Below are 16029 nucleotides of genomic sequence, written 5' to 3'. Positions count from 1 at the left end.
AACAGCAGAGGAGATGGTCTATGGGGAATCGATTCTGTCCCACTTGAACTGTGCAAGGATAATTGCTAGCGAGTTTTCCAATAAAGTTTGAAAATAAAATTTTGGTGATTGATAAAGCCTCAAGCAGCTAAAATTGTTCTTAATGATGTAGCTGCACTTAGTGGAATAGCTTTTACTGATATATACTGGTTTTTACTGTACACTCAAATGATTACAAATCAAGTTTTCACCTATATTGAAGTAAGCACTTATAAATAACTTTTAGAATGAGCCTAATTATATGCTTATTAATATTCAAATAATAATTACATATGCTTAAGATTTTTGAACCAAAGATCCAGAAGTGCCTTACTCTCTAAAGAATCTAGGAAATTGAGATAAGGAAAGGTTAAGTAACTTGTTCAAAGTCATTGAACACAGACAAAAACCAAGATCTTAATTTAAGTCATACATTGGTTCATTTTAACCTGAATGTGAGAAATACATACCCTTCGGAAAAATAGTTGGACCAACTACAGATTGACTGCAGTCTTAGGGCAAAATGTTTATATTTCATTAATAAGGCACAGTTCATATCCATTTAGCAGCTTCTGTTGCTGCTGGCATTTTAAATGGGGTAAAAAGAACACCTAGGGCATTACAGAGGAGGTTGCACTGTCCACTTATGGTGTTATGTTTTTTTCCAGAAGGGTTTTTATTCATTTTTAATCTGTTCTTTCTTTTTTCTATTTTACCCCAGTATTGTATAGAGAGTGGAGATTGTTATTGACTTTTCAGAGAAGTCCATGTCTCTCTTTTCAGTAGTTACTGTTGATTGAGAATCTGGCATTATTTCTGGTTTAATGTTTCTCCATTGCTTTGCATCTGTAAATGTTGCATATCAACTTGCGTTATGATACCCAATTAGTTGTCTTTTATAGGTCCCTTCACTTTCCTCTGCTACTTTGTTTTTCAATGACTACCACAATTTTATACCATCTAAACATTTAGTCACTTCATTTACTCTTTCCTAGAGAAAACACTGTCTGTTCTAGTCTCTGTTTTAAGCACTTGAAGTCAGTGTAGGTCTCATACCTCTTATCTGTCACTATTTTCCTTAGCAAACATTTGTGACGGACTTCGTTGCAAGCTTTTTTTTTTGGAAGGGAGAAGCTAGGTGCTATCTTTTTGCTGTTTCTGAGGAGGAAATCTGAGTAAAGGAGAAAAAATCCTTTGAAATTGGTACTGTCTGATTTTCTCTGTATAAAATGTGTAGAAAAACTTAAGACTAAGGAAAGACTCGGAAAACAACACAGGAAACTATTTTTTTATTTCAACCCAGGAAACCAGTAGAGTTCTGACAGATCATTTCAATATTTTATCATCTTGACTATTTTTGCTGATCCTGAATGAAGCAAGAAAACCACAGTCTACCAGCTCCTTTCTGGACCTGGAGCTCTGCTGAAGATTTGTGCCTCACTTTTGCAACTTCACTTTCTCTAACATTTTTAACTCTGTCCCTGTGTTGTGGACTGGGAGCTGAAACAATGCTTATCTTCCCCACTTTAGAGTAAATAAATATTTTTTTCAGCAAGTGTAATTTAAAAAGTTTCCCTACTTTTTGATTTTCAGTTTGTCAAGGAGACTCCAATTCTGTCACAGACTTGGAGTTTGATACACTTAGAAACACATGATTTTGTTCTCGGCTAATTTCTCTCTCATTCCTTTCAAGCTCTTTTAATATCCATCGTTCTTTAATCTGCTGTCACTTTGAATTTTGCTCCTTCTAAAAGTTATTTTGCCTTAAAAGAGAAATTTTGGGGAACTAGTGGGCATGTAATTGCAGTCAGGAAATGGGGCTAGTTGTGGTGAGATTAATATGAGGAAAGGTTCAGAGACTGTGAAGCAATGGCTCAGAAATGTGGCCAAAGGAAGGAGCAGTGTGGGGTGTCTGCAATGTATGCTGCTCATCTTCCTAGGGAACAGATGTTTTGGATTCAAAAGAAGGAAAAAAAAAAAAACAGCCGAAAACTTATTTGGTTGAGGTGAAATATGTGTTAATAAGAAGTGTATCCACAAGGAAGATGATGTGGAGATCTAAGATCTAGCAATAGGTCATGGCAGAACTGTGCTTTTAATTTCCTTAGTGCCCTTCCACTCTGCTACTTTATTGTTCAGCTGTATTCTGGCCAGTTCTTAACAGGAATTCCATCTTCTATCAAAGGGTTTTCAAATAATTTTGTTAGCCTACCATGAATACTCTTTACACTAGAGTAGTTTGTTGATTATACTGGAAAAAAAGTTCTAAACCTACAGGTTGTTGTTGTTGTTGTTGTCTGGAAAACTTAAGATTTCAGGCAATAGTGTGAAGATCTTTCCAATGTAAGTAGAAGGAAATAGTATAATTATATACAGTCTTTAAAAGTCCTTTACCTGCTGCAGCAACACTTGCTTATATTCAGTAAAGTAGCTGCAAGATGTTAGAGGGGTTCATTTTGAGTTTCTTCCTTGCTATGGTTTATCCAAACATCTACAACAGAAGAGTTTCTTACACTGCTACCAGGCACATGGGAATCTCAAGATAGGCCATTAGGAATGGTCCTTGTTTCTATATAAGTCTTTATTCTGCAATTCTTCAGTCAGAGCAGAATTTAATCTGTCTTTTGTGTAAGCTTCTGTTATAATGAATGCCCTGGGTAGAGGAAGATTGGGTCAGAGAGCACCTAAGGAACCTCGATACCCACAAATCCATGGGCCCTGATGGGATGCACCCCAGAGTGCTGCGGGAGCTGGCAGATGCCATAGCTAAGCCGCTCTCCATCATCTTTGAAAGATCCTGGAGAACGGGGGAGGTGCCGGAAGACTGGAAGAAGGCCAATGTCACGCCAGTCTTCAAAAAAGGCAAGAAGGAGGACCCAGGCAACTACAGGCCAGTCAGCCTCACCTCCGTCCCCGGAAAAGTGATGGAACGGCTCATACTGGCCGTTGTCTCCAGGCACATGGAGGACAAGAAGGTGCTCAAGAGTAGTCAGCATGGATTCACCAAGGGGAAATCTTACCTGACTAACCTGATAGCCTTCTATGATGAAATGACCGGCTGGATAGACGAGGGGAGAGCGGTGGATGTCGTCTATCTCGACTTCACCAAGGCTTTTGACACCGTCCCTCACAACATCCTCCTGGGCAAGCTCCGGAAGTGTGGGATAGATGAGTGGACAGTGAGATGGATTAGGAACTGGCTGGATGGCAGAGCCCAGAGAGTGGTGATCAGCAGTGCAGAGTCTAGTTGGAGGCCTGTGGCTAGTGGGGTCCCCCAGGGGTCAGTCCTTGGTCCAGTCCTGTTCAATTTATTCATCAATGACCTGGATGAAGGCACAGAGTGCTCCCTCAGCAAGTTTGCTGATGACACGAAACTGGGAGGAGTAGCCGATACCCCAGAGGGCTGTGCTGCCATCCAGAGGGACCTGGACAGACTGGACAACTGGGTGGTGAAAAACCTCATGCAATTCAACAAGGCCAAGTGCAAGGTCCTGCACCTGGGGAGGAATAACCCCAGACACCAGTACAGGTTGGGGACCGACCTTGTGGAGAGCAGCTCTGCAGAGAAAGACCTGGGTGTCATGGTGGATGATAAGCTGACCATGAGGCAGCAGTGTGCCCTCGTGGCCAAGAAGGCCAATGGAATCCTGGGCTGCATTAAGAGCATCTCCAGCAGGTCGAGGGAGGTGATCCTGCCCCTCTACTCAGCCCTGGTGAGGCCACATCTGGAGTATTGTGTCCAGTTCTGGGCTCCACAGTACAAGAGGGATGTGGAGCTGCTGGAGAGAGTCCAGCGCAGGGCTACAAGGATGATCAGGGGCCTGGAACATCTGCCCTATGAGGAGAGGCTGAGGGAGCTGGGCCTGTTCAGCCTGGAGAAGAGAAGGCTGAGAGGGGATCTAATCAGTGTATATAAATACCTCAAGGGAGGGAGTGCAGAGGACGGGGATGGTCTCTTTTCAGTGGTGGCCACTGATAGGACTAGAGGAAATGGCCGGAAACTGAAACATCAAAAATTCCATAGGAACTTAAGGAAAAATTTCTTAACAGTGAGGGTGACAGAGCACTGGAACAGGCTGCCCAGAGAGGCTGTGGAGTCTCCTTCTCTGGAGATCTTCAAAACCCGCTTGGACGCAGTCCTGTGCCACGTGCTCTAGGTGTCCCTGCGTATGCAGGGGGGTTGGACTAGGTGATCTCTAGAGGTCCCTTCCAACCCTAAGCATTCTATGATTGAATGTTAAATGATCTTTCTCATTTCCCTGGCCTCGGACTGGCTCAAGAATCTGCATTGCTGTTAATTCAGCCAGAGTTACTGATGACACAGGGTTGACTTCAGCTTTTCTGACTAGAAAATGCTGCTGATTTTAATTGTGTTTTGTCTCTAATGAATTAAGGTTGGTGTTGATCTTAAAATGCTAGTGCCTGGAATTGAGAGATTTAGGTTTGAAAATCCAAGTGACGAATCAGATTATCAATCTGATTCAATTCTGCTTTATCATTAATCAGATTTTTAGAGTAATTAAATTTTTCCCACCTTCTGATTTTAAGTTTGAGGCTGGCAATACATAACCTCACCGTTTTGCAAGAGTAGACATTGATCTGCTCCTATTTTCTTGCCATAATAAAACCCAAGGCACTAGAGTGGTTGATTACAGGCTTAAGAGAATATTACTGGATTGAATTGTACTTGTATCATTCTTGATATTCTAATTAAACTTTATATGTTATTATGCTTTTCTGTATAATTATTTAATTTTGTTCATGAAAGCAACGTATTTTTACAAACTGACTTTCCTACCTTTAGCTATGGTGATTAATGATTATTTAAGTCCCTGTAAGTGTTTTCTATGATAAAAAATTATTTTTGCCATCCTTTAAGTGAGGATGGCCTTGTAGAAAACCTCTAAAGAAAAAAAAATCCTTTAATTGAAATGCTAACAGATCTGTAAATTTACTCCATTATTATCTAAATCATTTTGCAGTTATTCAGTATAGTCTCTTTTCAAATTCCTTTGTGAGTTGTTTTTCCCAGTATAGAGGATCTTGATGAAAAGAATCAATTAAGCCTGAAAAAGCTCTGATGGTATAAATATCCTCAGTAAATAAATTGTTATTGTATTAGATAAAACATGCTGATTTAAAACAGTTGATAAACCCTATCTCTAGTCTATGGCATGCTCTTTGGAAAAACTCCCAGATTTCAGAGAATGCATAATGCATGAGTGTGTCTTTGTGTGATTGAATTGACTGGTTGCGATGTATCTGAATATTCTATTGTTTGATTCTGATTTGTTCTCTGTTGAGATCTCCCTATCCAGTGCTTTCTGAGGCAGGGCAACAACACTAAATTCTGCTCGCGGATTAGTTTGGTGCATTGTCTTCACATTAGACAGCATCAGTGATGAGAGCAATATTTAATTTTGAAGGTACAGTCAACTTGAAATCAAAGAGGTGAAGTAGTGAGATCAAGGATGTTTTGGGATGTTAGCGTAGTTATTACTGTCAACCACATTGTCAAATAGCAGAGATAATCCACTCTGTTCAGCTTCCAGCAGAGAATGCTGGTTTTACTCCTGTAATTTTCAGGTGTTGAGATGCTATTTGATTCTTGCTACTTGGATAACATTCTATCTTTCCCAATTTCTCTGGAACCCAAATTTAATATTTCATGCATTCAGTGTCTCCAGTGAATGCATATAAAAATTACATGTTATAAAATTGTTTCATACATATTCTTATTGTTAATAATAGATACTTCTGCAGGGATGTATACTTTCATGAAAATATTCATAGGGGCTTGTCCCGCAATCCAAATTTAGTGTTTAAATTTTATTCAGGGCTAGTTCTAACATTAAAATCAATGAAAATAATGACTTGAGTAAGGGTTAAAGCATCATTTTACCTGTTATGACATCATCTTTGCTTTGCTTAGAGCTCAAAGTCTACATAGGTTGGAAGGGGGGAAAAAGCATTTTAGGAAAGGAAAAATAGGAATGAAAACAAAGTAAGATACTATAAGAATCAAGGGGAATATAAAGATGGAGAGAAGCATAATGCACAGAAAGAATGTGTTGTAAGTTGTGAGGGTAATATAAATCAAAGTGCATGGATGATAGAGGGTTATGGAAACATGATTGAAGAGATGGAAAAGCATAAGGACCTAACTACAGGACCGGGAAGTAAAGTTGAGTTCAAAGAATAGAAGATAGGGTATATAGGATTGTATAAAACAGAAGTTGTCTAACATAAAAATAAAGCTGTCTAAATACTGCAGAATCATATCTGCAAATTAGTATTCAGGCTTCTAAACAAATCTTGGTTTCACTCCTTTGTGTTGTTTCTCTTTTTTTCCTACGAACATTCAAAACATTGAGCTTAACTAGGGTGAATGTTCACAGAGAGCAAATGCAAATGTTGTGCAAGTGTTAATGAATGTGATTCAAGCATGCACAGGAGATATACACAAGTCATGGAGCAAACTTCTTGTGTAATACCACTGGAATTTTAAATATTGTTTCATGAACTTGAGACTAATTCAGTCATCATTAAAATATTAAAAATTCATCAAGTGGAATAATAAAAACATGCAGAGAATCTATGATCTACATCTGTGTATTCATAAGCATGTACATAACTTCAATGTACATACCTGCAGTATTTTTAAATTATGCATTATAAACACTATGCTCTAATTAATAAACCTGAAAGCTAAAATAGAAGCAATAGAATAGATGTCAGTCATACTGAAGATGTCGGATGAAGACTGGGTCAGAGAGGGGAGTGAGGAAAAATCAGATTCACTGTATCCATATAAGTAATTTACCTTGTGGGAAAAACTCCACAAATTCAACCTGGCTATTCCCAAGACTATAACTATTCATGAGCAGAGAAGTTTACCAGGTCAAGCCCTGAATCAACAAGGCAGTGACTGTGGAAGACAGCCAGAGCGGGAGACTGAAAAGCAAGGTTAATGAGAAGCACCGGAAAGACGTTCATTAAAGTGGAAACTGAGGTCACCGAGGATGGCAGTAGTAAACTAGAGAGTCCAGAAGAAAGCAAGCTTGCTCTCAAAGTCAGGAAGAAGGTTAGACAGAAGCGTTTGGAAAACAAATCCTCCAGGGAAGTACTTGTGCTGTGAGGTGCAGTGGAGTGGCAGCTGACCACTGCCTTCTCTTTCCAGTGTGGGCCAAGTGGCATTCAGGTGTCTTTAATTAGAAGTGGAAATACTGATTTAGTGATTAGGTGTCATATTAGCTGTTGGCTATTGTGTAGGCTTTGAGGATGTGAAATATTTATTTGTAGTGAAAGGAAAAGTATTTGAAAAGCAAGAGTTTTATGTTTATTAACATGTTCCCCCCATATTATACTTGCATTTCAAAATTTTGAATTTAAAATTCTACTTTGACATAGGATTTTTATTTCAAAGTTATACAGAAATATTTGGAAATTTGGAGATACTAAAACAGTTTTTAATATTTGCAGTCTCAGAGTCATAAAATAAGCAGCCTGCAAAGGGATTTTTAAACCTCTTGATAATCAGTAACAAGCTTAAGCAACAGCTGAATGCTTCCATCATGAAGAGTAGGTCATAAAGATGATTCATTATCTTCCTCTTACCTTTGTTCCTTATGCAGCTGTTTTGAAAACTTGTTTTCTTGTGATTCTGTAGTTTTGTACTTTCAGAGAAACAGACGTGGGCCTCTTGCTGAGCACCCAGCTTGATGCTACTACTTTCCACATGGTCCCTATTCTCCTTGAGTGATGCAGGAAGGAGTTAAAACTTTGGGTAGCAAAGTTTTTGGGTTTAGTGGAGCCTGTAAGCTCCAGTGGGTCAAGAGGGTGTCTCCTGAGAAAGGCAGTACCATCACCTGCTCGCAGCCAGCCTTGTTCTCTGCCTTTGTGCTGGGTTTAATAGCAACTCACAAATGTTGCATGGGCTTCAGGGGGCTTGTTTGCTGGTTATATGTGAACAAATGTGCCCACAATGAAGCGAATTCCCTGCCCTTCCTGTCATTATAAAAAGCCGAGATGTCAGACTTGACAGCCTAGTATGTGCTGGGACAGCATGCCAAGAAAAGGAAATGTAGTGGAAGAAACAAGCCACAAATACTGTGCAGCAAATCAGTCAGTGAAAATGAGTGGCAGAGACTGAGCAAACACTCACATCATGGAGTCTGTTTTGCCTTTCCAGATTAATGCTGTTGATAACATGTTTAATAAGCACCATAAAATTTAGAGCTGCTGCCTCTTGCCTCTCATGGTAGCTAGTGACCAATACAGCGCTGTGCTTGGGAGGTGAGTTTGCTGTTAAGCTGTGCAGCAGGGCTAAGCAGCTTCCATTTATCCCTCTGGAATAGCTGCTCTGAAGGCAGCTTGCATCAGAGCCTTGTGCTTGGCAGTTTGGGATTTCCATCCAGGGTGAGATCCTGGAAAGAAAAGGGCAAGAGCTTGCTTCTGTTAACAGAAGTTATGAATGTGCTGCCTGGAAATTACTCACGCCCTGCTCATGAGTAGCTGTACTGTGAGTGTGCCTAGATCCTTAGTCCTCGTGATCCAGTTCTGAATTGTTTTACTGTAAAATATGTATTTTCACAGCCTGTTCTGTCTTCTGAACTTTTTATTAATTTTTAGAGTTGCATTTTAGTGTTTATCACTACATAGACTGCATCTTACGTACAGTTATCACCTTATTGCCCTATAAGGACTGTTTGACACAGAATAAGATCTCACATGTTTATGCATTGTGCGACATAAGAAAAAATGGATTACTTAAATGACTGATATCATTGCATTTTATTTATCACTGCTTTATACACCTAGTTCATGGGTCCTTGGAGATGCATTTTTTTATTTTTTATTTTATTTTATTTTTTAAGAAAACAAAACTAAATTGCCACCTAGCACTAGCAAAAGGATTGCGTTATATGGTTGTTTGGTTTGGGTTTCCATCAGCCATCCTGGCTGATTGCAAAGTCCAGCCGAGGCCTGGGGAGGTCCTGGCCTGTGTGCAGGCCGGAGCCAGCGCGCTCAGCACACGGGAGCGCGGCAGCGACCTCCATCACCACAGGAGCTGCTCCCTGTCCTCTACCTCTCTGTAGATTGATCACAGTCTCCATGTTTAACCTCAAGCCTTTCTGGAGTCATTCCTTCTGTTTTGTTGCTGGTGGTGGTTTTTTGTTTTGTTTGTTTGGGGGGTTTTTCTTGCTACCGTTTTGTTTTCTATGGGCCAGATCTTCATACCTGAAAAGCCATTCCCTGTGGTGGTGATACCAGTACTTTGGGACAGGCCTCTTCCCTTCATGGGTAAACATCTTGTGAATACTCCATGATTTGTGGCTGCTTCAGCTTGCTTAATCTCTTTATCTAAAACTGTATACTTTACGGATAAAAATTAGTAAGCACTTAAAGAATTGGTTGATCAAGCTGTAACAGAGATGTGTGCCTTGAGGGTATGATGAGGGTTTTCTTTATATGGAAATGCAGTGTGTTTTTGTCCTTTATCTCTTAGCTTACCCAGCATCAAAAATAATTACAGAACTTATAAAACACCATGACTCTTTCTTCAGGGAAGTGTTATCCAAGCAGAGTATAGTAATAGGGGCTTTTAAATTTCTTTTTAAAAGCCTTTAAAGCTAATATTTGACAGTTGTTTTAGAGGAGATACCTGACAAAAATGACTGGTATTTCCCCAAGTATGCATTCAGTGAATCAACTAAATTTAAGCTTCCTGATTTTTATTTTCCTGAAGTCTTTCTTACAATCACTAAATCAAAAATCTCTGATTCTGGGCAGTTTTATTTCCAGCATCCTATCTGACCCTGAAAAGGGTCATGGTATTAGAGAAAGGATTGGGACCTCAAACAAGAGGCCATGTTGTTTTCACTTGTTTTCACACATTCTCTTTTAAAGATCTCCCAGATTCATTGTTTAGAGCAGAACTGTGGCTGTCAGTTGTCATTAGTCAGAATTTGTTCCTCCTGTGAAAGGGCCCAACTGGTTCCTGTTTAGTGCCAGGAAAGTAGAACATCAGCTGGAGTTGCAAAAGATGAGATAATGAGATTCACTTGACTTGCCATGAATTGTGGTTGCTGTGCATGATTAAAAGGGAGTTTTCATTACTCTACTGGGAATTTGGACTCTGAACATTTGCATGTTAATGGTAACATTTTACTTTTAAAGCATGCTTTTTGAGTGAGTTCCATGTTTGAAAGTGTGGGATAGAAGCCACCCTCCTCTGAGATCTCATATGGATTGTCTCAGTGATGTCATAGAAAATTCAATTTACTTCATGGTTGTAAAGAGGACTTCTTTTTGAAGCTAGCAACTCCAGAAAGCTTGGGTTAAGACCAGGAAATTGAGCTGTATTCTTCCCAGCTTCTGTGCCATTGCCAGAAAAAAGCATCCTGCCAGCCAAATCTATCCTTGGTTAGACATCCAGATTTCCATCAAAGATTAATAGAGTCGCATTGATTTAGCTTTGCTTTTTGTCTTTGACCAAAAATTTGGTTGTTAGTGTGAGATTCAGCCCAGAGTCTTCTGCTAGCTCCCAGAGCTTTCCTGGATCTATGTGGCAAGTAGAAGAGATGGGGCAATGAAGGGGATAGAGAATATCTAGGAAAACATTCCTGCTTTGTGAATTGGATTGTTCAGAGGGAACAAATCTCAACTTAAAATTAGAGGCAAAGGTTTCTTGTACTTTTTTTTTGTCTTAACAATTTAAGAGCTCTAAAAGCTCATGAGATTATAGAACTCATTTAACACTCAGAGGCTTTTTTTTTTAATTTCTGATCTTCTGGCTCCTGCATGTTTGCAACATGATTTTCCCTACCTGCATGCTGTATGCAATTATAAAACATTTCTTTCTGTAAACTCTTTCAATTTTGAATCCTATTTGGATCTTACTCAAATTGTTTTTGTGGGGAGTGTCAAGACAAGAAAAAGAGTTGGCATATCCGCAGTGAACTGCTTTTTCAGTATGACTTCTTTTTGCTATCATTTCTTTATATAAAGTTGTAAATTCCAACTTTTAAGTCCTTGTTGCTTGTCTACTGACCAACAATGCTTTCCTGTCACTGAGATGCGAAGGTGTGAAGCTGAACTCTTTACTCCTTTCACAAGAGTGTCAGACTTTTATGTTCACCTAGGCAATTGCTTCAAAAATGCCAACTTACTGTTCAGGACTGAATACTTTATCCCAGCTATGCGACTCAGGCAAATAGAAAATGACTATACTATAGTCAGGTATTGGTCAACTGATAAAAATACTCTCCCAAAAAATAGCTTTCATACATCCAAAATTTTTGAGTATCTGAAAACTGCTTTTTGTCTTCTCTCTTTTACAATCAAATAGTAATTTTTTTGCTCTTTTATGAGCAAATAGTTAAAATGTATGGGAAAAAAATGCGTGGAAATGGTGCTGTTTTACAAGGTAACCGAAGCCCCACTTATGGGTGATGTAGAGCATAGGATTCCCCAGTGCGGAGAATCATCTTTTGGATGACAGTAGCCTATATAGCACTGGCAGATATATTTTGCAGACTGAAATGGAATGGAAATTTTATGATTTATATGCGTGTGTTATCCAAAAGCTGTCCCATGTGTACAAACCACAGTTGTGTCCTACCCTTGACACTTCTACAGCTTCCCACAACTGAAGGTTTCTTTACACTCTGCTTTCTTTTTCCCCAGTTGAAGAACTTGAATGATTTTCACATACCCACAAGTGAAAGAAGCTAATTAACTGTTCTTTACCTCATGCCTGGAACAGTGTTTTTGGCTTTGTGTGTTTGAGTTAGGTACTTCCAAAGTGCAGTTCTTTTCTCCCTCTATGCTGTCTTCTCGGTTGTGGAGGTTGACTGGCTGTGGAGTGTGACTGAGGAGATTGCTCTTTGCTGACTTACAACATAAGGCAGATGCATAAAGCAAAAGTTCCTATCTATAAGAGGTTGTGATTACAACTGTGTAAGTCAAGTACTGGACCAGGATCTTTAGTGATTTTTAGTTCTCAGCACCAAGAGATGAAATCTAAATAAATAAAATAGCATGTGCAATGTGTACAATTACAGAAAATTTGAGAGCTGATTAAAACTGCTGAAGTTACAGAAACTTTTCATGCTGTTAATTGTTTCTGGCCACTCTATTTTGTAGAGAATTAATGAGTGTCTAGGGTTATGGGTTTCTTGATTTCAGTTTGGGCCATTAGCGTGCTCATTAAAGCTTAAAAAGTGCTCTTAGCCTGCAGCTTGCTTTTACTGCAAGTCTACTTTTCCTGTGATTTTCACTAACTTACTGTTTTATACCCACACTTGTAACGTGTTGAACATTTTTGCCTTTAAGAAGAGCTGCGAGTGATGTGTTGTCGCTACATTGTGCACGATGCGACAGATCTTGACATATTCTAAGGCAGTTCAGACCATGTGAGTGTTGGGCGTTTTCAACCATTTGGAGTGCAGCAAATTAATATTAGAGTGAGATATTGCTGAATCTTGTCTCTTTTTTCTCTAAAAGTGAAACTGCGTTGCCTTCAAAACTTTTAACAGAAAAACATAGATTCTTAAAAAAAACAGTGTAATATTGAGAACAATGCCATTCTAAATGCAAGTTTTATACTTGACAAGACATGAAAATTTATCAGGGTTTCCAATTTTTGTTACTTTAAACTCTAAACAATGGATCTGGAAACTGCTTTGTTTTTGTTTGTTTTAATGAGAGCTTACATTGTGATTTAATGGTCCTAGCAAGTGGAATTTAAAGCTGTAGTTTTATGACAAAATCATGAGACTTCCAATACAGGATGTATTCTTCTGATAGTGGCCTTATTTTTTAAATGAATATAGCTGGTTAATGATTTTTTTCCACTACTAAATTCAACTTGTCCTAGAAAATCTTACTGTTAGTATAAGCTATTCCCATCAGGAAAAAATATCGCAAAGTTCTCTCTCTCCTCAGTAGAGAAGAGGATATTTGGTATCATTTGAAATTTGTGTCATTAGATGAACTGTGTCCATTCCTACAGGATGAGGTGCCTACCCCTGCCAGTCCTGCCTGTCCTTCTTTTTTCAAAAAGTGAAATCATGACTTGATCTTCTTTGTATCAGCAAGTTTTAAATACATCTTATTCAAAGTTTTAGATTCCTGCAGGCTGTACACATTTGGGCACTGCTTGTGGATGCTTACAGTCTCTGCAAACAGAAAACTTCATCTTGGTATGATGGTCTGTTAGGTGAACAGCTAAGCACTTGTAAGCCCTGAAGAGAAGTAGGAAAAATGTAGTGGAAGGAGAGTTGCTGTAATGACAAGTTGTGATGGAAGGGGCTATACATTAGATCAGTTACAAAAGCATTGTATGCTCAGCAAACACGCTTCAATTGGAGCTCTTGTCACAAAAATGAGTTTGATGGTTTGTAGTGATCAGTGATACATTAGACAACGGATCTGTGTGCTGTTGGCACAGAAAAACATGACGGTATCATCCAGATCAAAGTTAATCCTGTTTGATACAGAATAACTGGTGACATAGCTCCTTTAAACTTCCAGGGAAGAAAACAGCCCCAGTGCTCTTGACGGCAAGGTACAGAAAGTGGCAATTTGCTCTTTACTGATTTGTGGGCTGGCATAGTTCTTCTTGTACCAAGAACAGGAGGTTTCTCCTCTAATTTTATGAGCAAAAAGTGCCTTGCATCACAGTTTAGGAATAAAAACTATTATAGCTTCAGGTACTAGCCTTTTCTCCTCTCCAAACAATTATATTGGTGAAACTTTCACATAAGTAATTTTTTGATCACTGAAATACTGCATGACTTATGACTGTGTGGTCACAGGTTATTGATTTTTTAGAATTCTTTATTTAAAAAAAAAAAAAAACACCACCTTCATAAGAACTACAATAACTATGATAGATGATTTTGGTGTGTATTGCTAGGGATGGTCCTCGGCCACATGCCGTATATTCTTCACCATGGTGGTATGTTGGCCCTCGGAAAGGACTGCTTTTCTAAAAATAATTCCTGTAATCACTTTCAGTTTATTGACAATGTCATTTAGATTCCCATGAATTGTGGTAAGGCTTTTTTTCAGAATTTTTCTTTAGTGCTACTCCATTATTACTACCGAAATAAAGCATAACACGAGCATTCTTTTTCATTCACCCTTCTGGCTTCTGAACTCAGCAGGAAGAATTATGCTGCTTGGAGTCTGGGGACAGAATAGGTTAACAAAAGAGGACAGAGAAGTGAGAAGTGCACAGGCACCTTTTTTTTTCTACTGCAAAGAAAACAAATAGTGTTAGAATTTTACCACCAAAATGGCACTGAAAGCATGACAGGGAAGAGGGCAGTCTTGGGTGGCAAGTTACCTATTTCAGTGAGTTCTCTTCACCACCATATTCAAACAGGCAATTAATTCCCTATTCTCAGATCATGTTGGGTCATTTCTCATGTTTTAGCTTGTCGAGTGTCTGAAAATTGCTTGTTAACTTAACCTTTGGGTATTTTTTTTTTTTTAAACAGATGCTTGAATGAGAAGCAGAAAGTTAGGATAGGCGAATATTTGGTCAGGAGTCTCTGTTTAATATGAATACACTGTGGATTCTGGCTAGCTAGATATAGATACATAGATTATAAAGATAATTTAGATATATTCTGACTTCTGTGCTAAATCACGCAATACGTTTTATCGTGTGCATGCAGAAAAGATCTATACAATTTGCTTGTTCTCCTGTGCCCTTGGTTCCATTAAAAAAAAAAATCATTTTTCCAACTGTTAATGCTGATGAAATTACAACAATGTAATGAGATTTCATCAATGAATTTTTCTCCATCTTAGTTTTAGTCTGCTGCCTATTTCTAATGTGAGATTTGGGTGAGTTCATGAAATCAGGTTGCACCTTTCTCACATCCTTATTACTGACTCTTCCTCCTTCCCCATTTTTTTTCCTTGATTTTCTTCCAGCAAAGTACAGTCCTTGAGGAGTTCTGGAAAGAACAAATAAGTAAACCATACCTGAAGGAATTGTCATATTACTGCCTCTTTTCTTCAGTGGTTGAGGTTATGTCTTGAAATGTAACTAGCAGCATTTTCATTCCACTACTTAAAGGTCTGAAGATTAATTTTCTATAGGCATTACGATTTTAGCTAATCCAAATCAAATGGAAGTCTTTCACTGTCATTAAGTTGGCTGAGTACTGTCATTAAATTTGCTGTTACAAGTACCTTTTTTCTTCGTAATGATCCTGATAGCTGTAGCTATTAAGAAGTCATGGGATGGTCATAGTGAAAAAATTGCAAGTTGGGTGGCATAGGATCCTTCTCTTTGATGCACGAACAGATTTTTTTTTTTCTTGAGTTGATGTAATATCTAAACTCTACTGGGAGATAGCTAATGGGCTTATAGCATGTCGGTGCCTGAAGAAACTCCAGGCCGCACACTTGGTCAGCTACAAATGTTCTTGTTGAAACCATTTTGTTGCCATTACTTTTGAAAGACCTATGTATAAAAACGAGTCTGTGTGAAACTGGAAATTTAAAGAAATTAGCAGAGCAGACTGCATGATTTCAGCAACAAAATCTGAGTCAAGCGATATTTTTTGTTCCTGTATGTTCTTTGTATTTGGTCAGTATATTAAATTGCTTCAGTCATTTATTGTGAAAGAATCTTGCAATCACAATGTGTTACTTAGGCTCATTTGTAACTTCCTCCATTAATTTTGGTACTCTTTACATAATTTGTATAGAGTAGTACACATTTCAGATAGTTGCATGTAGGCACAATATGTAAACCTTTTGTGTCATCACTTTTAATTATGTCATCTGTTAGGTCAATGAGGGAGAATCAAACTGTTGAAATGTGACCTTGTGTGTTAGTTGGAAAGAGTTTGGATCTTATGCTAGAAACATTTAACATAGTATTTTTAGCAGTTCTGTGTACATTATTAGAGTTGGTTCAAGATAGGAACAGTGAACCGTAACTGACACTCTTAGGAGGTGTGTGATGGTTTTGGTTTTTCTTTTTTT

The sequence above is a fragment of the Tinamus guttatus genome, unplaced genomic scaffold (genome assembly GCF_059628265.1).
Source record: "Tinamus guttatus ecotype Peru unplaced genomic scaffold, ASM5962826v1 Tinamus_guttatus_pri_ptg000287l, whole genome shotgun sequence".
NCBI lineage: Eukaryota > Metazoa > Chordata > Aves > Tinamiformes > Tinamidae > Tinamus > Tinamus guttatus.
The sequence above is the reverse complement of the archived record's forward strand: the minus strand, read 5'-3'. Positions refer to the sequence as shown.